This window comes from Acomys russatus, chromosome 16, assembly GCF_903995435.1.
Source record: "Acomys russatus chromosome 16, mAcoRus1.1, whole genome shotgun sequence".
NCBI classification, from domain to species: domain Eukaryota; kingdom Metazoa; phylum Chordata; class Mammalia; order Rodentia; family Muridae; genus Acomys; species Acomys russatus.
In genome coordinates this window covers 27,181,508-27,208,877 of record NC_067152.1, presented here as the reverse complement: position 1 = coordinate 27,208,877, position 27,370 = coordinate 27,181,508, and the positions used below count along the sequence as shown (strand labels likewise).

Here is a 27,370-nt window from a genome sequence, read left to right as displayed (position 1 = left end):
AACCTCTGATTCTTCTGTTCAGCTCCAGAGCGCTAGAGTAACAGGCCTGCACTACCAGACTTGGTTTGATGCAGTGCTGGAGAGACAGCCCAGGGCTTTGTGAATGCTAAGAAAGCTACTCTACAGGTTAAGCTGTACTCCAGACCCCTCGATGGTTTTTATGTAACTAGTCACTGGGAATCTAAATGCTGGAGAGTGAGCTGTGTAGAGCTTTGGGGGAGAAGGACCCAAATCTCGTTTCTCTTTCCCTGTTTCTTCACTTTCTTCTAAATAGTGTAATGACCACACAGACTCAGAACGGACTCGGCTGCTACTGTGCTTGTGGTTTCAAGGCAGTTTCTCTCTTCTATGTTTTCTTTTGGATCACAGTCCCAAAAGAAATAGCACTTTAGCATGGAACAGGGTTACACATAGTGAAATTGCAGACGGGGTCAAGCCTCAGGGTACCTTGGCCTCCCGTCCTCTCCATACCAGGGTCCTAGAACGAAGAGGTTTAAATTTGTCTCACAGGGTATTTTCTTCTTTTTTTTTTTTTCTTTTTTTCTTTTTTTGGTTTTAATTATGCCCATGTCCCCTTTTGTTGTGCTATGAAGACGAGCAATACGGAGACTGGTTGAGGGACCGGTTGTCTCTTCCTACCTGCCTTCTTGTCAAACCTATGACACGTCACTCTCCATCAATGCTTCCATTGCCTCTGGCGCGCTGAAGAGCCCTTTAAAAATTCTTTGCACATTTCAACATGGCGAGAAATAACTGCATATTCTATGCACTGGTAGTTTTTTTTTTTGTTTTTTTTTTTGTTTTTTTTTGAGGTACCTGTACTGACTCATTTAAAAAATTACACTAAGATGGAGAGCATGTTTGAGAGCGGTAATGAGATTCTCAGAAAATATGAAAACTTTCCTTTATGACTGGCTGTAGAGAGGTTGGGGAAGACAAGGGGAAATACATCAATGAGCCAATCAATTATTGTTATTTGTTGCGATTAATTTGGTGACTAATGTTTTCAGAGCCTGTTGGGCTAGTAGATATGTGTCTGGCTTTACTCTGCAGTGGTGGTAGGACAAACCTCAGGGTTTTCTGATTGTGCTTGTGTCTCCCTGACAGGGGATTTCTTTGTGTATGGGGAAGCAGGTCAAGGTTACCAGTCATTGCCACATATACGGCTTGTATTTAAAAAAAAAAAAATCACTATTTAAGGCCAGGTGTGGTGGCACATGTCTTTAATGCCATCACTAGGGAGGCAGAGCGGGAGAAATCTGTAAGTTTGAAGCCAGCCTAGTGCACATAATGAGTTCCAGGCAGCCAGGGTTACAGAGTGAGACCCTGCCTCAAATGTTGTTGTTGTTGTTGTTGTAGATTTGGTAGCGATGTATGACATGCCCTTACAAGTGGACACACTAATTATATAATAATTAGTTTTGTCATTCTTCAAGAAATAAACAGAAAATTAAGTAAAAAGTACTTCAATTTATATCCAAACCCAGAGCTGAATAGACATTCTGATGCCTTAGAAAGATTGTGAGAATAATACCTAACACTTACTGTTCATGTTCAGTGTGTCAGACAGACAGTGTTACAGGTGTGTGTGTGTGTGTGTGTGTGTGTGTGTGTGTGTGTGTGCATGTATGTGTAGGTTAGAGGAAATTCAGGGGTTAGTGTCAGGAGACATCCACCTTGTTTTTTTGAGATGGGGCTTCTCACTGAGACCTTGGGAGCTGGAACTTGCTGACTGGGTTTGGCTGTCTGGCCAATGGGCCGCAGGGGTGTGGCCATCTTTTCTCCGCCTTCCCAGGGTGGGGATTACAGATGTGCACCCCCATGCCCACCTCTTTGATGCGGCCTCTAGGCATTGAACCGGGTCCTTATGCTTGTGGGGCAAGTGTCTTAGACACTGAGTCATCTTCCCCAGCTCCCTGTTGCCCTGTTTCATAGTCCTCGGAGGAATGGCTGTTATCTCCAGATGAAAATGAAGAAATGACCACAGGGAAGTTAAGTAACTCATCCAAGGCCACATTGCTAGTGACCGCAAGACTAGGGCTAAGCCCTGACCTATTCTTAACCACTGCCCTCAGGGACAACAGACATCTGCAGCTTTGTAAAGGCTCAGATCTTAAACCTGTCGTTTCGTTGTATTCCATAGGAGAAGAATTATAAATAGCCCCTTGGCCTCTGCATACAGACAGGAGGATAATTTGTGCCACGTGGCAGCTTAGTTTATAGGAGATGCCCCTCCTTACAGAGAACCAAGTATCTGGCTCATTTACAATTCGATTTTGCATTGTGTATTGTTTTTCTGAAGCTCTTTAGAGCTATCAATTGCAATTTCTGAAATACAGAAATTTAAAAGTGTTACTTAGATGGCATAACTTTAAAAAAAAAAAAAAACTTATGTATATATGTGTCTCTGTGTGTGTGAATATGCAGGTGAGTACTAATGCCAAGGCCAGAGGTGTTGGATCTCCCCCAAGGCTGGCATTGTGAGCTACCTCACGTGGGTGCTGGGAACTGACCTAGGGTCTTCTGCCAGAGCAATATGTGCCCTTACCACTGAGCCATCTCTCCAGCCCTTTGGGACATCTTTTATCAGAGCTGAATGGATTTAACCAAAGCAAAGCCCATTAGAAGTTCCCCAAGCTGGGAGTTAGGTGTGACGTTAGGTCTCAGAGACAAAAGTCACAGGCCTGAAAGGATGCGACATAAATCCGGGAGCTCAATCTGGGAGTGGAGAGAAATCTGAATTTCCTGGGCAGAAAGTCTTCCCCTACCCCTCTTTAAACAAACAGAAGGCGTCAGCACCTGGGATTGTCACCATCACCTTTGACCGGGGTTGAATTTTCTTTGAATGTTGACAAAAGTGACACTGTCAGTGGAAAAAGCTTAATGTGAGATGTCTGTAGGTCGGAATTTCCTTGTGCTTTTTGCAGTGGGAGCCTACAGCTTGAGCTGTTCTCGCTCTCTCTGTCAACCCCCTATGTCTGATAAGTTTGTAAAGCCTTCGGTGGGGTTTTCCAGCATTTTAGGTGAGAGTAAATTAGAAAGGTTGTGAAAATCCATTCATGTTGGCTAAAACGCGAAGCCTATAGCTGGTAGAGCATGGTTTGGGGGAAGTGCAGGATTTTTAAAAAGTCCAACCCAGGCCAAATCTCTCTTTTTTTTTTTTTTTTTTTTTTTTTTTTTTTTTTCTTTTTTTTTTTTTTTTTGCCAAATCTCTTATATATAAACTACACTCACATAATTTATTGGAGTACAGCACCATGCTAGTAACAGAAGGGGAGCTTGGGACACTTAATCTGTTAAATTACTAAACATTGGACTTTATTAGCCCTAAAATACATGCAGGATAGCTGGAAATTTAAATAGCCAAAAATGTTCTCTTGGAAGGAAGGTTACTGTTTGTTTGTTTGTTTTTGTTTATTTTTGAGGCAGGGTCTTACTATGTAGTCCAAGCTGACTGTGTGTACTCTCAATGTAACCCCAGGCTGGCCTCCAGCTCATAGGACACTCAGCCCTCTGAGAGCTGGGAGAAACCAGTGTGACCTACCGTAATTCTCTTTGACTCAAGCCAAATATGTATTTTGATTTTGCTTAATGTGCGTGCATGTGTGTGTGTGTGAGGGTGTGTGTGTGTGAGGGTGGGGGGAGTATCGCTGGAGACTGACCCAGGGATTTGTGCACATTAGACAAGTGCTCTACACTGAGTTACGTCCCAGGCCCGGGTCATATTTTAGGCTTGGGAAACGTTGCAATCCTAAAGAGTGACCCAAATGTATAGTTTGAACCGAATGAAGCGGTGTACCTTGTGGGTTAGTCCTTTAGGACCATGTCTACAGTGAAAGTCAGATGGCCTGGAAGGCTTTCCATAGTGGCCTGTGAATGCAAATATGCCCTCTTTGACTTTTCCTGTGGCTAGTGCTTTAGTCTGTACCTAGTTTGGAAAGTCTGAGTGCGCTCGTGTTGTAAGGATGAGCTGATCTTGCAATGAGTTTGGTTATCAAGTACTAATGCTTGTTGTGTTGCAGTGCGTGTCAGTTGCCCCTCCTTCTGCCTGTTGAGGACATCAAAACAAAATAGAAAATACTTGGCTTCCTGAATGACATGGCTGTAATTCACAAGCCGAGCTAGTGCTCAGGCATGACCCTCTGATTTCGCAATAGCAGAGCAGAGCACACAGTGTTAAGTCAGATAACCGCCCACCACAGACTTCTGCCCCAACAGTGTGACACTTGTGGCTTTAAATTTCAATTTATTTTTAATCTTTTTTGAGTGAAGCGCTGATAATTGAAGCCATGGTTTCGTGCGTACAAGGCAAGCATTCCAGCAACTGAACTATATTCCCAGCAAACAGTTTCGCATTTGTAATATCTAGGGGTGAGATACACTGTAGATCTGTAGGTGAAAGTAAGCTAGGAAGGTTGCGAAAATGACATTTGAAGAGAACAAATGCAGATTTATGGATTAATTTATAAAGGGAAATATATATATATATATAGAGAGAGAGATAAAGAGGAGAGAGAGAGAGAGAGAGAGAGAGAGAGATGAAGAGAGAGAGAGAGAGAGAGAGAGAGGGAAATTGTTTGTTTTGTTTTTTGTTTTTTCAAGACAGGGTTTCTCTGTGTAGTCTTGGCTGTCCACGACTCACTTTGTAGACCAGGCTGGCCTTAAACTCATAGAGATCTGCCTGCCTCATTAAAGGCATGTGCACCATCTGAGAAAGACAAATAGTAAAACAAAACATTTATGCTCCAAGTATCAGAAGTTAAAATGACAGAATAAGAAAAACAATACCTTCATTATAGGGTTATAGGTTAATATGTATTATTTTTTATTTTCGTTATATAGTATAATAATATATACATGTATTTATATATTATATATTTATATATATTATAGTCTGCATTATTTATATAAAAAATAAGGAAAAGATGAACCCTAAAAAAAAAGGGAAAGAAGTGGGACTAAAAAAGAAAAACAATGGCCAATAATTATATAAAACTGTGTTCAGCTGAACTAGAAATCAGGATACTAAAGTAAAAATAAGGTTTTTCCAGTGTTTGGGGGCTCGGGGAGGGGCTGGCAGCCTTGGTGTTCTGCTTCGGAGTATTAGTGGTCTAATTTGTCCCTCAATCTCTGTTTACACAAAGTAATGCCACTTGGGTATTTCGAAGCATCTTTTAAAACAATGTTTAATGATTATACAAAGTTCACAATACGTTACTAAGTGAAAAAAAATCAAAATACAAAACAATTTTATACATACAATTTTACTCAGGAAAAAAAAAAACCCACAAGTCCTGAAAGTGAATTCTGAGTTGTAGGATTTTAGAGCTTTGGGCAGGGGATTTTCTAGTCTCGCGCCAGTCTTCGGTAACAAACAGATAATAACAAATCGTATTTCTGTGTTGGTTGTTTTTTAAAATGGCTTTTCTGTGTTGACTTGTCTTAGAATATAAAACTTGTTTTTGTTTTCAGTTTTAAGGAGCAGAGGAGTGAGTGGTGAGTCAGTGCTCTCATGCAGTAGCTTTTGGCGGAGGGCTCTGTTTACGTAAAGCATCTTCATTGTATTCAGTATTTTCAGAATCCCAAGACCTTGAATTTGAGGCCATTGTTTGTTGCTATTCTAGGGGCGTGGGGGGCCCTGACCTGTGTTTTTAAGTGGAAATTGACGAATCACACTGTTTTGTAAATACAATCAATGATACTGTTTTCTCTGTGCACACGTCTTGTTACTGAAGAAGTGCATTTGAGTTTTTTCCAACTTGTAAGAACTCACCTCTTGTTTTGTCTGACCTTACTGCAACTCTGAGACGTGATGCTTCCATCGTGCGTGACATCACCCTCCTGCCACTTTCCCTGTCATGATGACACCTGTGAGAGCGGGAGGGCCAAGCTAAGTGTCTCTTCCCGTTCCTGTCAGCCAGACCTAATGACTTCTATAAATGCTTTTGTCCTCACTTGGGAAAGTCGGCTGAGGGAGCCCTTTCAGAGGAAGAGTCTCTCGCGGACGTGTGTCAATGCCACCACCCAAGGGGAGTGTTTCCGCTTAACTAAGCCTACACTGGTTTCTTTGTGACTTTGTGCATGAGGACAGTTTTTTAATGTTTGAAGAATTACAGAAGGGAACAAAAAAAAATATGTTACAAGGTGATGTTGCTGGCGGATTCTGGAGCACAGCTATTTCTGGCTTATCACGAGTGGAGCGAATACGGTGACAACTATATGAAAATACCTTTGAGCCTTAGCAGATCTATTTATTTCATATAAAGTAAACAGACGTCTTTCTTAGCTTCGGTTATGCTTTGTAATTTATTGTAATGAAATTTTCTGTACTAGAATTTTATTTTAATCCAATTTGGGCAATAATAAAATAAAACGAATATGCCGTTCATTCCTTTTAGTGCTTTTCAGATCTAAATCCACGATAGTTAAAATGCATGAAAACAGCCAGGCATGGTGACTCACACCTTTAATCCCAGCACTTGGGAGGCAGAGGCAGGTGAATCGCTATGAGTTCCAGGCCAGCCTGGTCTACAAAGCAAGTCCAGGACAGCCAAGGCTACACAGGGAAACCCTGTCTCGAAAAACCAAAAAAAAAAAAAAAAAAGCATGAAAACAAATATATTTTTTTATGTGTTAAAGACTGAGATTGCTTTTTCTTTTTCTTTTTTCTTTTTCCTTTTTTCTTTTTTGAGACAGGATCTCACTTTGTAGGCCTGGTTGATGTTAAATTTGCTATGTAGACCAGACTGGCCTCCAGCTCACAAAGACCCACCTGTTTCTGCCTCTTGCTCATGTTAAAAAGAAAATACAAAAACAAAAGTACGGTTATTGACTTTTGGGCTTTTGCTTGTTTTTATTATTCTTACCTCATCTGCCTTTAAAAATATACTTTTCTCATTTAAATCAAAATTATGCTTTCTTGTGGGGTGTAGAGGCTCACACCTTTAATTCCTGTACCCAGAGGCAGAGACAGCTACATCTATGTGATTTTGAGTCCAGTCTGACCCTACATGGTGAGTCTTAGGCCAGGGAGGGCTACACAGTGAGACATTGTCTCATAAAATAAAATACACTAAATAATAAACTTTCTCTGTGTTCAGTTCATTTATTATTGCTATTTCTGTTGGGCTCTTGATTTACAATAAGATACTCTAATAACCAGTTAGAATAATTTCATTTTTTCCCCTTAGGTATTAGAATCATTTCACCAGACATGAAATGTTTTTAAAAATCCATGCAAAATCCCGGCAGTAGTGGCACACGCTTTTAATCTCAGCACTCGGGAGGCAGAGGCAGGTGGATCTTTGTGAGTTCAAGGCCAGCCTCATCTATTAAAGCGAGTCCAGGACAGCCAAGGCTACACAGAGAAACTCTATCTCAAAAAAAAAAAAAAAAAAAAAAAAAAATTCATGCAAGTTTGGGGCCTCAAACTCGACATCACATATTTTTTGGTAAATTATAGGATATATTTTTAAATAAACATAAAAATGATTTGCAGATTGTATCCTAGTATTTATTTGACTTTTGGACTTCAATAACAAGTCTTTTCCCAGGTCTGTCCTTTTTTTTTTTTTTTTTTTTGGTTTTTCAAGACAGGGTTTTTTTTGTGTAGCCTTGGCTGTCCTGGACCAGGATGGCCTCAAACTCACAGAGATCTGCCTGCCTCTGCCTCCCAAGTGCTGGGATTAAAGGCATGTGCCACTATATGCCTTTTTTTTTTTAAGATTTATTCACTATTATGTATACAGTGTTCTGCCTGAGTGTACACCTGCAGGACGGAAGAGGCCATCAGATCACATTATAAATGGTTGTGAGCCACCATGTGGTTGCTGGGAATTGAACTTGTGACCTCTGGAAGAGCAGTCAGTGCTCTTAACTGCTGAGCCATCTCTCCAGCCCCAGGTCTATATATTTTAAGATCTCCAATAAATAAAGGAATTCAAATGTACATAAGATTCAAGAGACAATTTAAAAGACAAAACAAAACCTAATTTGGAGGCAGGGCACAGTGGCCCATGTGTTTAATACAAGCACACTAGAGGCAGAGCCAGGCAGGATCTGCATCTGTCCAAGACCAGCCTAGCCTACAGAGCAAGCTCCAGGTCAGCTAAGGCAACATAGTGAGATCCTGTCTCAAGAAAAGGATGCGATGGGGGTGAGGAGAGGTGGTCCTGAAGAGATGGCTCAGTGGTTAATAGTACTGGCTGCTCTTCCAAAGGACGCAGGTATGATTCCCAGCACCCAAATGGCAACTCCCAAACTGGTTTGTAACTCCTGTTCCAGGAGATTCAATGCCCTCTTCTGGTCTCTGTGGGCACTGCATGTACATAGTGTAGACACATACATGCAGGTGAAACATTCATACACATAAAAAAAATAACACATATACATAATTTCTAAAAAGAGCAAAGCCGATTTTGAAAAGTTAATTATGAAAATTTCTTTATAATTTTTAGCCTACTTTTTTTGTTTCTTAGTTGCTATGGACCTTTTGAGGGGGTCTGTGTAAGCATATGTGTTTACGATACTTACAAAGTGAATAAATAAACTTATCCCTAAAGTCTTTGATAATTGCGTTGTCAGACAAAGTACGACTTAGAACCAAGTAAATGTTTGTGACCGGCAAATGGCCCAGCCTCTTAATCACAGCTGCTTTTCAGGGTCAAGGCAGATGACAAGTTGACCTGTCAAACTATAGAACCCAAAGCTTTCAGCTGTTTGAGGACCCAGGAGGCGTTTCCAAGATTCTGATGAAACTAGTGATTGTCCCGATCCAGTAAAACATACAGAAAAATTTAACCTTCAGTTTAAGGGGTTTGTAGACTCAGGGTAAGGCCTAACAGCGGCTCTGCGGCTCTGCGGCTCTGCGGCTCTGCGGCTCTGCCAGTCTTACATACTTGTCTGCATTCTATTTCGATCTGTTTTTTTTCTGGCAAGTTTGGACCCCAATTTCCAGAATCCATTGTCCATTTTCTTCCTTCTTTGTGGTTTTCCCCTTCTTGTGTTTATCATCTAATGAAACTATTCCCAATGCTCTTTTTTTTTTTTTTAATCTTATGCATTATGTAATTTTCCATTTTGGGGGGCATTTATCTTTATATGAAATGCTAAAATTTTATGTAGTCTAGTTTAATTCTTCTAATCTGGTTGTGAAGACATACTTATTTTTAAAAATCTCTACCAAAAGACTATAAAACTTTCTATTTTCACTAAAAAAAAATATTTTGGGGGGTGGGGAGAGGAAGCTGGTGCGATGACAGGTAAAAGTGATTGTCACAAAAGCCTAAAACCCAGACTTAAATCCCATGTGAAAGCAGGAGAGAAAAGCTTACTTGTTCTCCGTCCTCTGGCTTCCATACATCCACAGCATGTGTGTGCCGCATCCACGCATCCACAGCATGTGTGTGCCCCATCCACGCATCCACAGCATGTGTGTGCCCCATCCACGCATCCACAGCATGTGTGTGCCCCATCCACGCATCCACAGCATGTGTGTGCCCCATACACGCATCCACAGCATGTGTGTGCCCCATCCACGCATCCACAGCATGTGTGTGCCCCATCCACGCATCCACAGCATGTGTGTGCCCCATACACGCATCCACAGCATGTGTGTGCCCCATCCACGCACCATCCAGCATGTGTGTGCCCCATCCACGCATCCACAGCGTGTGTGTGCCGCATCCACGCATCCACAGCGTGTGTGTGCCCCATCCACGCATCCACAGCGTGTGTGTGCCCCATCCACGCATCCACAGCGTGTGTGTGCCCCATCCACGCATCCACAGCGTGTGTGTGCCCCATCCACGCATCCACAGCGTGTGTGTGCCCCATCCACGCATCCACAGCGTGTGTGTGCCCCATCCACGCATCCACAGCGTGTGTGTGCCCCATCCACAGCGTGTGTGTGCCGCATCCATGCATCCACAGCATGTGTGTGCCACATACACGCATCCACAGCATGTGTGTGCTGCTTGTGTGCTGCATCTACAGCATGTGTGTGCCGCATCCACATATCCAGCTATAGCATGTGTGTGCCACATGCAGGAACATAATACAGAAGGTTTCCATTCTTTGTGAGGGCCTGGAGAGGACCTGAGTTCAGTTCCCAGCACCCATGTCAGGTGGCTGGAAGCGGCTGTAACTCCAGCCCTCTGGGCCTGCTGTGTCTATCTCAGCAGGCAGCTGCACTCACGTACGTGCTCCCCAACACACACATTAGAAATCAAATAATATTAAAATTTTTTATTCTGTTTTTCAATTACTATATAAGAAGTGAAAGAGCTGGGCAAGGTTGTGCATGCCTGTATTCCCAGCACTCGGGAGGCAGAGGCAGTTGGATCTCTGAGTTTGAAGTCAGCCTGGCCTAAAAAAGGCAGCCAAGGCTCCACACAGAAACTCTGTCTTGAAAAAACAAACAAACAAACAAATAAACAAACAAGCAAAAGACAGTGAAAGGAAATTATACTATTTTTCTTAATGATAACAACTCATATGTGTACACATACATACAATATACGTAGTTATTATTTTTCAGACAGGCTCTTACGATAGAGCCGAGGCTAGCCTGCAACTTACTTGAAGATGAGGCTGATCCTGAGCCCACAGAGGTCTCCCTACCTCTGCTTCCCAAGTGCAAGGCTTAAGGATATGTCTCACTACCCCCAGCCTAATAATTAATATTTTGGTACTCACTGTGTGCCAGGTGCTTTGAAAATATTTTATATAAACTGACATATAATCTAAATGACTTGAAAATTAGGTTTAAAAAACCAACCAAAACAACAAAACAAAACAAAAACAAACAAACAAAAAAAGCAACCAAAAACCTCCTATCATTTCCCCCTCCCCTCTGGTGTAAGAGTACATTTTCAACATATATCAAGCCTTTGTACATTGCTCGGATCTGCTCCCTAAAGCAGTGCGTCTCTAGATGTGTCAGAATTACAACTCATTTGGATTGTTACCTTCTTTTCAGAAAACGTAGAGGAGAGTGGCACATAACATTTTCTCTGAAATATGTATTAGAATAGGTTTTTCCCCCTTTGAGACAAAATAGTCATAGCCTTGAACTCACAGAGATCCATCTGCCTCTGCCTCCCAAGAGTTGGAATTAAAGGCGTGCGCCATCATGCCTAGGACTGGGATAGATTTTTTTTTTTTTAAGTGTCAAAATGGATCTACATTCTTTGGACAGATGCTGGACGTTCACACTTTACTAGATAAATCAAGTGCTAGGCTGGGCATGATGGTGCACACCTGTAACCCCAGCACTCAGGAGGCTGAGGAAGAGGGATAATGAATTGGAGACCAGCCTAGCAAGACTCTATCTAAAAAAAAAAAAAAAAAAGTTTTGTGTTTTGCTTTGCTTTGCTCTGTTTCGTTTTAATTTTGCTAGACCTTTAAACATATCTCTGCAGAGACTATGAACAGAACAGTAATTTTTAAAAATAGTATCTGCACTTTGAACTCAAATACTGTAATTTCTCTCTGGCGTTTCGGTAAACACAGGAGAAGTGCTCTGGAGGCTTTCCCCACGGGAACACAGAATGAAGCTTCAGTGCTCCATGTGGGTGAGGTTTGTATGACCTAGAAAACTACACAGGTGAGGTGTCCAGGAACACAACGTATTTATGTTCTAAACCTGCACTGTCTACTAAAAATAAAATATGGTAGTATAGCTATAAATGTAGCAAATGTAATTGTTTAGTAGTCATCATTTCGAACAGTAAAACAACAAGATCAGGCACATTCAGCTAATTTAAACTGGAGGATTACCACCAGTTTTAAGCCAGCCAGGACAACAGAACAAAACATTATCTCAAAACAAAACAACAACAACAACAACAAGAAAAAAACCCAGCAAACATTAGCATGTAACCCAAAATTTAAAATATTCAACATGTAATCAATATGAAAACTATTGTGAGATATTTTACATTTTATTTTTGTACTTAGTTCAGAAATTGGTATATGTATTTTACCCTTACATACTATGTCAATTGATATGTAAAATTTTTTAGCAGAAGTGATTAAATGGTTGAGATTTCATAAAACCTAAAAAAAAAAAAAAAAAAAAAAATTTCTGAGACAGGGTTTCGCTGTGTAGCCCTGCCTGTCCTGGAACTGGCTCTTACTGTTTTTAAATTACCAGTATTATTAGTAGGCCCAGCTAACAATCAATTAAGACACAGACACTTGTTATATTTTAAAATAGCCTTAGTTAACCTGGGGCAGGACAGACATTAATCCTCTAACCTACCTCCCATAGTGGGGCAGGTATCACATATGCCAATCTTACCCCATCTGTTTCTAACGACCTCTATCAAGTTACTTTCCATCAATAATGTCATATACTTAATAATGTTCTTTATCTGGGCCGGATTCTATGTCCACGCTGGCCATGTGCTTCTCTTTTATCTAACCCATGGCGGCCTTTTTTCCCCTCTCCTCTGTCTTGCTCCTTCTTCCTCATGGCAATCTCTCCCTTTTTCCCCCCCCCCAGAACTCCCCTCTCTCCTTCTTGGGACCCTTAGCCACACCTCTAGCTCCTCTGCCCTGCCCAGGTGGGATGGCTTTTTATTAATTAAAAGGTGGGTCACAGAGACAGCAAGCAATAATTAACACCAAAATATATTAGACCATTCCCCAACAGACTCTGTAGACCAGGCTAGGCTTGAACTCAGAGATCCACCTACCTCTACCTCCCCAAGTGCTGGGATTAAAGGCGTGTGCCACCTTGCCTGGCAAGATTTCATAAAACTTTTATTTGGTAAGGTCGATCCCCATATTTACTCTATCTGTTTCCAATACCTAAATTGAACTTGAGTTTTTTAGTTTATTGTGGAGAAATGGGAGGGACGTTGACACAGGGTCTCATGTAGCACAGGCTGCCTGGAACCCCCTATGTAGCTGAGGATGACCTTGAACTCTTGATCTTCCGACAAATTTTGAGTGCTAGGATTACACACCTGGCTTCCTAAATTAATTAATATTAAGTTTATAAATCAGTTCCTCAGTTTCAAGTGCTTGGTTTGTAGCAAATGTGGCTGCCGTAGAGGACAGGGCAGTTGTAAGCCTGCTGCTGAAGGACAGTACTGTTCCGCTTTCCTGTGATGTCTGGTCCCCACAATCAACTGTAGTCTGAAAAGAATACATAGGAATTTTCAGAAAACAAAACAAAACAAACCCCTCATGTTTTGAGTTGTACACTGTTCTCAGTCAAGATCACGAGGGCTCACACCACACCGTTGTGTCCCACCTGGGCCTGACCCATCCTTTCCTCCAGGGTATTTATGACAACATGCCACCTGCTGCTGGCTAGTCACTGTTAACTAGTCTTCCTTCTCAGACCAGGTCTAGAGATATGTCAGTGCTAGCATGCAGCCACTTCCTGTGTGTCCCGGTGTGCACACCAGTCACAGCATGTCATCCTAAAGGTGACCTTACATGAGAAGAGGTGAGCACTGTACAGTGAGCAACTCAGAGGGAGGCTTCATCTAACTTTCTTTCTTTCTTTTCTTTTTTAAAATATATATTTTATTCCATCTAACTTTCAAAACTGTATTGTTGTGATCATTGCAAACCATTACTTCTTATTTGTTTCTGTTGCTGGGATAGAACATCACGACCAGAAGCACCTTGGGAAGACAGGGCTTGCTTCATTTTACAGTTGTACATCACAGTCCGTTGCTGCAGGAAGTCAAGGCAGGAACTTGAGGCAGAGACCTGAAGCAGGGGCCATGGAGAAACACTGCACACTGGCTTGCTCTTCATGGCTTGCTCAGCTTGGTTTTCTGTACAGCCCAGGACCACCTGTCCAGGGGTTGCACCGCCTCACAGTAGGCAGGGCCCTCCCACGTCAATCTCTAATTTAAAAAATGCCCTACAGGCTTGCCTACAAGCTTTCTTCTTCTTCTTCTTCTTCTTCTTCTTCTTCTTCTTCTTCTTCTTCTTCTTCTTCTTCTTTCTTCTTCTTCTTCTTCTTCTTCTTCTTCTTCTTCTTCTTCTTCTTCTTCTTCTTCCTCCTCCTCTCCTCTTCCTCTTCCTCCTCCTCTTCTTCTCCTCCTCTTCTCCTCCTCCTTCTTTTGGTTCTTCAAGACAGGGTTTCTCTGTGTAGCCTTGGCTGTCCTGGAACTTACTTTGTAGACAAGGCTAGCCTCACATTCAGAGATCCCCCTGCCTCTGCCTCCTGAGTGCTGGGATTAAAGGCCTGCACCACAATGCCCAGTTTGTCTGCAGGCTAATCTTATGGGAATAATTGAGCTTATGTCAGTTTGACAATAAACCAGCCAGGACAATTAGTAATTTTTATATTGTGCCTAACATATAAATCAAATGTAGCCATAGGGGTGTATGTATAGAGAAAACACCCTATAACAACATCTGTTTTAGGGTTTGGTCCTACCCAAGGCTTTAGGCATTCATTGGAGTCTTGGAATGGTCTGCCTTGTCTCTGAAAACAGAGGCAGGTTGTGGTGTCCAGCTCACAAACAGCAGATGGACAGAGGGACTCTTTCCCTGTAGGAACTGGAGCCACTGCTGTCTAAGGGGCACTGACTCCCAGCTGCACTATGGCTTGTTATCCCCATCGCATGACTGAAGTCCTGTTCTGGTGTCTGCATAGGGTTTCCCCAGCTCTGGGCCCCTCCCCTCTTAGGAGCAGAAAAGCCCAGTTGGGGTGGGGAGGGCTGCACACTGGTATGGGGGGTTCCTTTCTTTCTCCTAATATTCCTGTCAAGAAGTTTTAATATCTTTTCCTCAGACGTTAAACTGGTGGGCATGATGGCACACACCTGTTGTCCCCGTTTTGGGATACAAACTAGAGAATCACTTAAGGCTAGCCACATGGAAAACATATGTGATCCTGTCTGAAAATAAATAAATAACCCAGGCAGTGATAGGGCACGTCTTTAGTGCCAGCACTCAGGAGGCAGAGGCAAGCGGATCTCTAAGATCAGGGCCAGCCTGTTCCAGGACAGCCAGGGCTACACAGAGAAACCATGTCTTGAACAAAAACCCATAGATGAATAGATAAATGGGTGGATGGATGGATGATAAATAAGGGCCAACAATAGGGCTTAGAAAATAAAGGCCAGGCTGGGCATGGTGGTGCGCGCCTTTAATCCCAGCACTCGGGAGACAGAGGCAGGTGGATCGCTGTGAGTTCGAGGCCAGCCTGGTCTACAAAGCAAGTCCAGGACAGCCAAGGCTACACAGAGAAACCCTGTTTCAAAAAAAAAAAAAAAAAAACCAAGAAAGAAAGAAAGAAAAGAAAGAAAGAAAGAAAGAACAGGCCTTTGCTGCTAAGCCTGACAACATGAGTTCTATCCCCAGTGGAAAGAGTGAACCTAGTCCTAAAATTAACTGCTGACATCCACACATGCGCCATGGAATAGATGCGCCCCCTCTCTAATAGCTTGGTAAAAATGCAATTTAAAATGTAAAATGAAACAAAACCCTGAGGTGTAAAGGGTAACCGAGGCTTTGTCAGCTTGCAGCAACAGGGGTTCGTCAGGCGTTCCTCTAGAAATTTCTCAGGTGTCTGTGGGGGAGGTGTTCCGTGGTCCAAAGAGCACATGCCCAGGTAAATTTTGGAGTGTAGTTCCATCTGTAAGGAGACTGGGCGGGGAGCAGGGAAACACAGGGCGTTGGGTGATTTTACTGCAGCTTTGAGCAGGGTGCGAGGCATCCACCTGAATTGCCTTCATGCCCTGAGACTGAAACAGCCGTTGTGTTTCAGGTGTGCCTCACTGTGATCAAACGACTTTTAGGCAGCTGGGAGTTTTGCTGGTTTTGTTTTGTTACAGGATGTGTATGTGTACATTGTTTTGGTTTCTCGCTTGTCTTTGTGAAACTGAGTTTGCTGAGAAAAACAAAAATCGTGCTCATGTTTTGAACTCGGCTTCTTTCTATTCAGGACAAGATGCTTACTGAGTTGGTGGCTTAAGGGGCCAGGGAGGCGGCTCAGCAGGTAAAAGACACTTGCTGACCAAGCACGGAGGCCTCGGTTCCGTTGCCGGAACCCCATGTGAAGGTGGAAGGAGAGAATTAACTCCCACAAAATTGTCCCCTGAACTGCCACATGCTTGCTGTGCTACATGCACTCTGACACACATCATGTAGATACACAGTAAGAAAAATTAACCATGCCATGAAAGTCGGTGTCCTAAGCTTGAATCTAGTGACAAATGAAGAGTTGATTCTCTCCACACATTTCCCCTCGGTTGCTTTAGTTTGGGGAGCTAGTGAGGATGTGATTTTCAGTGAGGGATGAGAGGTGTCCTCCTTAAACTGCCAAGCTCTGGAGAAAGCTGCTGTCTCCAGGTGGACATGAAGACCAGACCCGAGAGCTTCAGGACCCCCACTGCAGAGAGATGCTGGCAAGCCGATGGTGCTGAGCTCTGCCTTCTCCATCTCTCAGCCCACTTCCTACTTGGCATATCTGGTTTAGTTTGGATTTTGAGATATGGTCTCACAGTGGAGCACAGGCTTACCTTGAACCCAGGGCACTCCATGATTGTCCTCCCTCTGTCTCCAAGTCCTGGGGTTATAAGCATGTGCCCCCAATCTGGGCCTACATTGTTTAATCCTGATAGTTATTTTAGACCCCTAGTTCCTGAAAGCAACTTCTGAGGAACTGGATAGAACTTCTGTGTTGCTTTGAATGTGACCTCATCCCTGTCAGATTTGTTGGCCATTAACATGTCAAGTACAGTTCTCATTAGCTTTACTCCAAGGCAAGCGTTAAGTTCACTGTAATATTGAAAATATCTTGATGCGAATTGTTTTTCCATAATGTAATTTATATCTCCATAAGAAATGAGAGATGGAGCTGGAGAGATGGCTCAGCCGGTGACGGTGCCTGTTCCCAGCCCTGTCACCCGGAGAACAGGCCCCAGAACCCAAGCAGCAGAAAGAGAAACCCGACTCCTTCTAGTTGTCCGCTGACCTCCACATGGGTGTGTGGCACCCACACTCCCCAAATACATACAAAAATATAACAAGAAGATAATAATGAGGGACGGTGCCCATGAATGGGAAAGACACCTCCTCCCAAATATATCCTCACAGCATAATCTAGAATCCTGAAGTCGTTTCCTTAAAGATGGAAATTTAAGAGCCCATGTGAAAGTTGTCGTGGTCCAAAGTAACCGATGTCTTTTGCTTTAAAGTCTATTATGTTGATGCTTCCACAGTGCTGAATTAAGAAACAAGTGGTCATTTTCAAATATTTCACATATTTTTGTTACAGGCAGGTTTTAAGCATGATGACATTTTCTGTGTTAGTGGCGTTTGACCTACATTTTATTCTGTGGGGAGAAGAGACTGCCCGCCACCTGTACTGCTCGCTTTGTGTGTGTGGGGGGGACATTCATCCCCGTAGAATTTAACTCCATACTTGGTAGTGATTAATCTGCAGATCCTCTTTGAAAGAGGATTTGGTTTGATTGTGTCTAGTTTCCCCCCAGTAAAACTGCACCGTAGAAGAGGGCTAGACTCACTCTCCCCTGTTTTGTTCTTGCGTGACCCCGATTTGTTCGGTGCATAAAGATGATCGGCTTTTGGCAGTGGTGAGCAGATGTCCTGATTTGATCAGGAATTGCCTGCACACGTTTGCGATTTCCCCAAAGTCAGTAATCCCTGTTGATCTGATGTTTTGGCAGACTTTTAAAGGTATCTTTTCAAGTATTGGTTTGGATACAGACACTATGATGCTCACCTGTAAGGTTTTAGAATCTGGTGGCATCCTCTTTCCCTCAACAGAAGTGGAAGAGAATGGAAAACAAGACCATGAAATATAGCAGAGGCACAATTAAAGTATGCACAACAACCTCCACGCATTTAATATGAGATACTAGCATTCAAGTTTGGGGAATGTGTGTCGGCTGTGGTCATCACTGTGTGTTGGTATCTACAGCTGAGCCTGGCATGTAATGGGAGCCCAACAAATGCTTTCTGTTTCTGTGAGAGGCTTGCTCCAGTTCTGTATTGAAGGCAAGGAGATGCTCATTGATGCACCTTTGATTGACACCTTGATTCCCTTTATTCCCCTTCACTCTCAGCACAGCTGGTATATCTAGAGAGCATCAACTCTCAGGAAGACTTGCCCTTTTCTGTGGAAGAAAGGAAAGAGACAGGAGAGCGCTTGGCTTCCTTTGCATTTGCAGAGTTAAAGATGAGGCCAGGGCGGGGAGTATGTATCTACTAGATAAAATTGCTCCCTGGTTTTAAAAATTGTAATAACATATAATAAAACATGCTATTTAAAAAATTTGGCAGGCAGAGAGACTGTGGTCTGTCCTGGCCTCACATGGGCTAAGGCTAGCCATCACCAAGCTTCTACGTCCCCAGCCCTGACTTGAACCATTTTTCAAGTGGTCAGTTCAGTGTCACTAAGGACACACACACGTTATGCAATCACCCTGTCATCCAAAACAAAAATTGTTCGTTAAAGAATAACTCTCCATCTGCCCTCACCCCAGCTGCCACCAGTCTATTGTCTGCGTGAACTGGACTCTTCTGTGAACCTCACCTAAGGGGACTCACACAGTAATTGTCCCTTCCTTTGTCACTGCCACCCTCTCCTCCCATCCTCAGAGACCTGACAGCCCTCTCCTCCCTGGTGCTCTAGTTCTTGCTCTGTGCCCAGACCTAGGTAGTGATGTGCACACAGGAAGGCTCCAGAGACGAGTTAATGCAACAGTTGGTGGCACACCACTAGGGGGGCATTAAGCCTTTGAAGCTGTGATTCCTACTCAGGACGCCTGCGGGCTTATCGCCTCCGAGTCCTGCTGATAAGCCTGCACCAGCAGTAATATTGGAGATTAGTCTTTTTCCATGTTTCATAAAACAAATTGTTCTCCTTTAAACGTCATTATGGGCTGGACAACCACTGGTACGCTCCTGTAATTGCTTATGCAGACAGTTAGCATTCTCCACACAGAGGGCCCAAACGACAAAAGAGAGTTTAATGGCGGGCCCCACTATGAAATCATAGGCCCATGCTTGTCGACGGTCTCGCTTCCCCCATTCTTACTATATTTTTGTTCTTCCTTTCCTCCCGTTTTCTATCTCTCCCCTTCCTTCCCTTCCTTCCTTCTCTTTTTCTTTCTTGTTCATTCTTTTTTTTTTTTTTTTGAGTAGTTGGCACAGAGGCAACCCTACCCTTTGGGTCCAGATAGAAACAAAGTAGTCCCAGCTCTCCAGTAGCTCGCCTTAAAGCAGAGAGAGATACAGAGGGCGGAATGCAAAAACCATGCCAGAGCTAGCTATAATGTTCTTATAGATATAACAAGGAGGGAAGGGGAGCCGGCCTCAGAGAATGACTTGAAAAGTGTTCCAAGCGTGATAATTCCTGCACTCACGGATGGAGGTAGGGGAGGATCAGGAGTTCAAGACCAGCCTTCACTGCATAGCAAGTTCAAAGCCACCCTGTGCTACATGAGACCCTGACTCAAAAAAAAAAACAAAAACCAAAACCAAAACCAAAAAAAAAACCAGTCTGAATTTAGCTTTCAAATGGAATCTTGTTTTCTCTGGTGCTGGAGTTGGAGCCCAGGGCCCTGTGCTCTACCACTGAGCTACACCTCAGCTTCTGGTTCGGAATCTGTGTGTGTGTGTGTGTGTGTGTGTGTGTATGTGTGTGTGTATGTGTGTGTGTGTGCGGGTAAAGATCTGAGGTTATTGTCAAGAATTATCCTTGATTGTTCTTCCACTTTAATCACTGAGACAGGATCTCTCCTTAAAGCAGAGCCTGCACATGTGACTAGTCTCTGTGGGTCCTCCTGCATCTCCCGAGGCTGGGGTTCCAGGTGGCTCCTATGCCCACTGGAAATGTGTGTGGGTTCTGGGGATATGAACTCACATCCTTGCCTTTGTGTGTCAGACGCTACCCCCTGAGCAAGCTCCCAGCTTCCATCTTGTTTATTGAGACAGAGTCTCTTACTGGTACCAATTAGGCAGGCTGGCTAAAAAGCCTTAGAGAGCCACCTGGACCCCACCCCCAGCCACACCCCTCCCCCATATCAAGTGGACCTACACTGCTTCCCTTGACTCCATTTCAACCGGTAAAACATAAGGCCAACAGTTCAATCCAGAACCATAAATGTTTCAACTGAAGCCAGTAGACTGTGAAAAGCACATAGAAGATTCCAGTCTTACAGTGGTATTTACAAACACAGGTGCTAATGGACCAGAGATAGAGAACCTGACAGAGAAGACTTACCTGTGCTCAGGTCTTCCTGGAAAGGTGACAAGAGCAGAGATGGGACTTCGTGGCATCCTAGGAGCATCCTCCCACCCTTCCTGTATAAAGAGGAACTGGCATCTATAGCCGTTACTGCCCCACCCCCACTTCTCCCAGATATAGACTGTGTGTGTGTGTGTGTGTGTGTGTGTGTGTGTGTGTGTATAAAGTTTACCAGCCACAAATAGGTTCTGTTTTCCAGTCCTTGTTATAGGGCCTTCTTTCATTTCAATATGCTTTTATTGGCACTTCCTTCGGTGTTCTTTACAGCAGTAGCTAATTAGTGACAGCTTTTGAGCAAGCAGCTTGTCAGTTTTGGCAGGGACTGGGGACATCCGTAGCTAAGTTTACCACGTTTCGTGGAAATACATCTCGAATTTACAAAGCGTCAGTAGTCAAAGGTGGCTGTTTCTACTGAAATATCATCTTGAGTTGGCATTGTGTCCTACAGCCTGAAGAACTCTCGGAGGGAAAAGAATAACATCGGTTCTGTGTGTGTCATCTTCCCAATCTTAATCTGCATCGGGGATGTCAGGCCTCATCGTGTTGTTTCGGCATGGTAACACATCTCTCTGGGTGCCATTTAGCGGCAAGGATGGTAACCGAAGGAGTGTGCGGTTGCTGTTAGAGAGCGCTGTCCCTTCCATTTAGACCCAGCTTCTTTCTCGCAGTGTCATTCAAGGAAACAGTTTAGTTTGCTCGGAGATGAAGGGAATTTTTTTTTTTTTTTAAGCTTCAAGCTCAGATCAGCGTTGCCACAGCCCGTGTCCTTCTTTTCTTTGGAGCCACTGCAGTAAGCCGTTAGCTATAATTTACAAGCTTGTCACGATGTTTATGGATGGTTCATCTGTTGATTACACTAATGATGAGTCAAAACTTCCGTCACAGTTTCTATAAAATGTGATTCACTCCCGTTACTCCTGTAATGAGGATTCAAATAATGTGTTAAAAATAACACATTGAAGGAAATAATTGGCCCTACTATCTATTCCTCCCAATTTGGTTCCCTTCGTAACATGGGGATCTACTGAAATTATATGTAATGCTCAATTACCAAATACCTACCATGTACCATGCAGAGCGCAGGGTAAATTGTAACTCTAGAGAGGTAATGCAGTCTGTCCTTTAAAACTGAGATGATCAAATTGATGAAGGATGCAGCACACAGCATTGCTGTTCTGTCAAAGAGTACAAGGGACCTTCTTTCTTAAGAGCTTGGGAGTGCCAGGTGTCCTTGTCCTCAGTTTCCCCCTTGACAGGTCACGTATATGGCAAAATCCAGAGGTGCTTTCCCTTTGTCTGCTTCTTCCCAGCGTGGCTTGGTGAACGCTGAGGATTCCTGGCACTCAACTCATATTAGAAGCACACTGAGATAGCAGCATGGTTATTTCTGTGGCTTACTTAGTAGCGCAGGGACTCACACCTCTCTGGGTTTAGGTGCACCAGCATTAGGTAAATGGACACTGAGTTATTACTGTTTTGTCAACAGGCCCCCAGGTGATGCCCAGCTTCAGCCCTCTGTATTGGACAGTCCTGTCCTGCCCCTCTACCCCCCACATAGTTGATGAAGTGTTTTCTCTTCAGTGTGAGTGGCATTGTCCCTTGAGGAAAACCAGAGTTGAGCATGGCCTGTGGTTCGGATTAGTACAGCTGGCATCTTAACACGGCTCACTGCCCATTCTGACGGTGAGCTGTCAGGACCAAGGCTTTCTCCTCAACACAGAGCTCCCAGGATGGTCCTCCCCTTGGCCCCCTTACAACCTTTTTCAGCTGACTTCTGATTGGTTCAGAAAAATGAAGAGGACACCAAGTCCTCCTATGGCTGCCTCCAGTGATGCTTAATGGCTTCCAGAAGGACTCTGATTTAAAGCTTTTTTTTAAGGCTGTGGCTGTTTGGAAATTGCACTCTGGGATAATTTATTCTGTAGCTTTTACTCTAAGGCAGCCTCGGGACAAAGGGGTATGCTTTAGAGAGAACTGCTTTGAGCTAAAGGAGGATTTTTCGTTAAAAAAAAAATAGTGTGTGTGTGTGTGTGTGTGTGTGTGTGTGTGTGTACAAATGCATGTGTATGCCACAGTGTACATGCAGGTGTCAAAGAACAACTGCAAGAATCTGCTTTCTAGAGCCGGGCATGGTGGCGCACGCCTTTAATCCCAGCATTTGGGAGGCAGAGGCAGGCGGGTCTCTGTGAGTTCGAGGCCAGCCTGGTCTACAAAGCGAGTCTAGGGCAGCCAAGGCTACACAGAGAAACTCTGTCTCAAAAAAAAAAAAAAAAAATCTGTTTTCTGATTCTACCATGTGGGTCCCGGGAATCAAACTCAGGTTGTCAGGTTTGATGTCAGGGTCTTTATCCACTGACTCATCTCCATGGCCATCAATAGTGAGGCTAGTTCATGAGCAAAGCCGTGTGGCTGAGCGCATGCTCTCTGAAGGTGTGAGGCCTCTTAGGGAATTTGAGAGCCCTAACACTTAAGCCTGTTGCCACATTTGTAGCATAGTGACACTATTTAGAGACACCTCAGGTGTCCTTGAGAGACTTATTGAGGACGCATGCAGAGTGCACAGGTGTGCATGGCATGTGGTAATAGCTCCTTGGTCTTTTTCATATCTTCTGCTTTCCAGGACCACTGTTTCTTCTGCCACTGCCTTCTCCAGTGAGTGCCAGCCCCCCTGCTGCTGGGAAGCAGAGGAGTGGAAATTAAGTCTCTTACTTTGTGTCAACATGAACCTGTTTCCAGTATGTAGCTTAATTTAGCCTATGTAACAAGTGTTTTCACCCCAGGAGCTCTCAGTTGTCTTCATCTCACGCTGGCTGCTCTGAGCCTGGGGTTAAGCGCTCCATCATCAAAGCTTCTGCAGAGGAACGAGCGCCTCCGAGCGCCTCCCACAAAAAGCCTGGTGTCTTTCTTGCCACCACAACCTGAAAGAAAGTAGTTAGAAACCACACGGAGCTGGTAGCATGCCATGCAAGCCTGTCAGAGGGACTCGTCATATGTGTAATTTTTTTTCTTTTCCTGTGTGTGTGTGTGTGTGTTCATGTGTGCAGAGGTCAGAAGACAAGTTTGTATGTCATTCCTCGGACACCTTGCACCTTTAGTTTGACAAGTCCTCTTGGTGGCCTGGAACCTAATCAAGTAGACTATATTAGGTGGGCAGCAACCTTAGCTCTCTCCCTCATCTTGCCATTCCTGGAATTATAAAACATTCACCACTGTGGGCTCTACGGATTTGAACTCAGGTCCTCGTGCTTGCCAGATAAGTTCTTTACCAACGGAAGCTCTCTTCCCAGTCTAGCCCATCACATTTTCTTGCCAGACATATGTAAGAGTTAAGGCAGGAACTTAGCAGACAGAGAAACCTTTAAAACCTTCATTTTGCTTCATCTCCTTCTTTGCACTGGGATCTTACACTGTGACCTCTAGGAGAACCAAATACAAACTCTTCTGTAGTTTGGCACTGTCTTCATTTATACAAGTCTGTGCCAGACTACAGTGCTGTTGAGGGGGGAGTGGGCACTAAAACCTCCAGCGTCATTTTAAGCATTTGGCATTACGATCTGAAGAAGACTTTAAACCTCTCTTTGCTCATCAGCTTGGTGGTCTTTTCTCCACGTGTAATCTCAGAAACTGTATGTGCATTCTCTGGAGCCTCTGGGGCTTTAGCACCGAATGCATGCCAGGCATAGTAGATGGCTAGGCTTTTTGTTAGTTTGACTGGTTTGTTTTAATTTTTTTTAAATGATTTTATTATTTTTTTATTTGACATGCATCAGTGTTTTACCTTCATGTATGTCCATGTGAGAGTGTCAGAGCACCTGGAACTGGAGTTAACCGACAGTTGTGGGCTACCCATGTGGGTGCTGGGAATTGCACTCATGACCTCTGGAAGAGCAGCCAGTGCTCTTAACTGCTGAACCATCTCTCCAGCCCCCATGACTACTTTTGCCTTTAGTTTAAGAAAAGAAAAGGCTGACATTTTAATTTTGTCAATCACTCAGAGACCTTAAATGTCACTCTTATCACCATATTACTATCTCATTTTCAGATAGGGACTTCTGGATTGTTCATGTAAAATATAAGAGTGGGGAGGCCAGCACAATGCCTCAGTGGTTAAAGGCACTTGCCACCAAGCCTGAAGACCCAAGCTTGGTAGCTGGGACCCAAATAGTGGATGGAGAGAACAGACTCTGTCCTCTAACTGCCACACATGTGCCACGGCACACACGCACCACACGCAAAACATACAGAAGGGGGTGGGGGAATAAACAATTAGTTAAAATCTAAGATGGTTCTTGGCCTTCCACGCACCTCCTCCCAAGAGTGATCTCACTTTGAAGCTAGCAGTTCTTAATGGTGCCCTTGCTGTTTAGAAAGCAGGGGGCCTCCTGTTCCTGCTGCTTTCAGCTTAAGGCAGCCGAGAAAGACCCTTTGGTGGCAGACATCCTGGGTCTCCGTTTGCTTGTTTTTCTTGGGAGCTTTACTGGAAACAAGATGTGATTGCGTACTAGCGGCAGAGGGGAAGTTGGCGAGAACTTGCAGCTCTCTGTTTGGTCTGTCGGAAGCAGCTGACCTTTTGGAAGGAAATCGCTGCTCTTTGCTTCTTCCTGTAACATTGCAGCCGGTGAACGGTGAAGGAGGGTAGACAGAATTCTGCCTCTAGCCCGGCTGCCTAAGGCACCAGCCATTAGGAGCAGGAGCCCTGCACAGGCCCCTGGTCGTGGTGCTGAGCTGTGTTTACATGTGTTAGCTGCTGCACAGTGAAAGAAGATGTTTTTAGCAAAAGCGATTCCATTTTGATGGCAGAGTCCCCAGTGGCAGTGAGGTAGTGAGGGTGGGCAGCCTACTGTTTCAACTCATCTCATCATTAAATGTCCTGATAGTGATATTGAGTCTTCTACCTGGATAACCATTTTTTTTCCAGTAACTTTTTTTTTTTTTTTTTCCTGGCAGGAAAACATTTTAATTTTCTAAGCAAGAAGCTCTTATGCAAAATACCATGTCTGTGACCCAAAGTAAAAATGGATGGTAATTCATGTGAGTGTGCGCAATACAGCAACCTGAACCTGCATTTGACTCGTGCTCAGTAGGTAGGTGCGCCTTTTCCAACGTATTCGTGGTCTGTCTCCTAGATTGGCTGTTGGTAGCAAAGGTGGTTGAATGAGAGTGAGCGCTGATGAGCAGAAGTGATGCAGGGTGCCCTCTTGCAACGCTAACACTTAGACTGAGGCAGTGGGACTGAGAGAGCAAGGCCAGCCTGGTCTACACCATTCCAGCCCAGTCTGGACTACGTATAGGTTCTTAGTGCAAACTGAGTTGATACCAATCAGGCGAGCCTGTTTCTCTCGCAGTCCCATCAGCCTCTAGTAGGAGTCAAGTCAGGAGCTAACAGCTGAGGCTTTCTGTTGCCTCATGTCATCCCAGCAGCTTTCCAGAGGCCTTGAATTGTTGCTCTTTACTGTCCATCATGCCAGCCAATTTCCGGGAGGTGTAAGATTCACATGCTAGAAGTGTGATTTTTTTTTTTTTTTAAAGGAATTGTTATACTGTTCTGAACTGGTTTCTGTGGTTTTCATTCCGTCTGCAGCTGCTGTTAAATTGGTGTTTGTTTGTTTGTTTTTTGGTCATGCCAAGGGTGAAAAGAGAGCTGACAGCACATATAAATAGACGTCAGTTCTACACTAATCTTACCCGCCGCTTGTAATCTGGACCCGCTACTTGAAAACATATTGAGTTGCTAAGTATCTGACAGTGATAGGATCGCGTTCCTTTAAAGAAATATTTTATAACTAAAGTTCTACTGTTTCATGCCCTACTTAAAATCAAGGATATCTAGTTGGTAAGGCAGTGTCATAACCTGGGCACTGACAAGCTGTCTCTTCCTCTGTCTTTAAAAAAGAAACTAATTAATAGTGTGTGTGTGTGTGTGTGTGTGTGTGTGTGTGTGTGTGCGCGCGCGCGCGCGCGCATGGATATATGTGCACGCATATGAGCAGGTGCATGAGCAGAAGACCAGAAGGGGCTAGATCCCTCTGAAATAGAGTGACAGGCATTTTGCCAGCTTGTTATGTTGCTGCTGGGACCTGAGCTCTCTGGTCCTGACTGGTACCCGGCAAACTCTCTCAACCCCTGAGCCCCATTCTGTAGCCCCTTCCTGTGGTTTTTTTTTTTTTTTTAATTTATTCTTGTTACATCTCAATGTTTATCCCATCCCTTGTATCCTCCCATTCCCCCCCCCCATTTTCCCATTATTCCCCCTCCCCTATGACTGTTCCTGAGGGGGATTACCTCCCCCTATATATTCTCATAGGGTATCAAGTCTCTTCTTGGTAACCTGCTGTCCTTCCTCTGAGTGCCACCAGGTCTCCCCCTCCAGGGGACATGGTCAAATGTGAGGCACCAGAGTACATGATCCTGTGGTTTTTTTTTGTGTCTTTGTCTCAGGTACTCACTGTGTGGTTCAGGCTGGACTTGAGCTCTGGATCCTGCCACCTCAGACTTTCAAGTGCTAATAGTAGAGCCTGTGCTGTCCTACCCGACCCATCTTCTGTGTCTGCGTAACTCTTTAAACCTAGTTTCCATGGAGTCCATTGTTACTGACTTTATGTTTCAGCTGTTATGTTTTTGAAAAGCTGGGGCTGGAGAGATGGCTCTGAGGTTAAGAGCACTGCCCGTTCTTCCAAAGGTCCTGAGTTCAATTCCCAGCAACCACATGGTGGCTCACAACCATCCATCATGAGATCTGGAGCCCTCTTCTGGCATACAGGTGTACATGCATTCAAAACATTGTGTACTTAAATAAATACATCTTAAAAAATACTTTATAAAAAAAAGAAAGAAAAGCTTATTTAGTTTGTGATCCGAGATGGGGGATCAAGCCTTTGACCTCACTCATGCCAATAACACACTCCCAAATTCTAGACACAATTTAATAACTGAAAAAAAAAAAAAAAAAACAACCTAAAAATGCCTTTGCTTAATGTAACAGGTGCTTACACTGTTACGACCTTTCTCTGGTTTTTCTTCACTAGACTTCTGTAAACACTTTTACTACGTTCTTTTCTTAATCCTCAAAAAATGTGTTGACATGGTGTTTGCATTTCAGTGTAGTCACCTCTATATGTG

At 43.8% G+C, this 27,370-nt stretch overlaps 1 protein-coding gene across 3 annotated transcripts in view; it reads left to right on the top strand.

Annotated features, from left to right (window-relative positions):
• Stat5b (signal transducer and activator of transcription 5B) overlaps window positions 1-27,370 on the top strand; it is a 74,182-nt gene that overhangs the window by 5,500 nt on the left and 41,312 nt on the right. For 2 of the 3 annotated variants that reach the window (XM_051158632.1, XM_051158634.1), the window contains exon 2: window positions 25,199-25,335. The exons of the other annotated variant lie outside the window; for it this stretch is intronic. The gene's annotated coding sequence lies outside the window, so the exon portion shown is untranslated. The remainder of the gene's footprint in view (window positions 1-25,198; window positions 25,336-27,370) is intronic. 3 annotated transcript variants of the gene reach the window in all.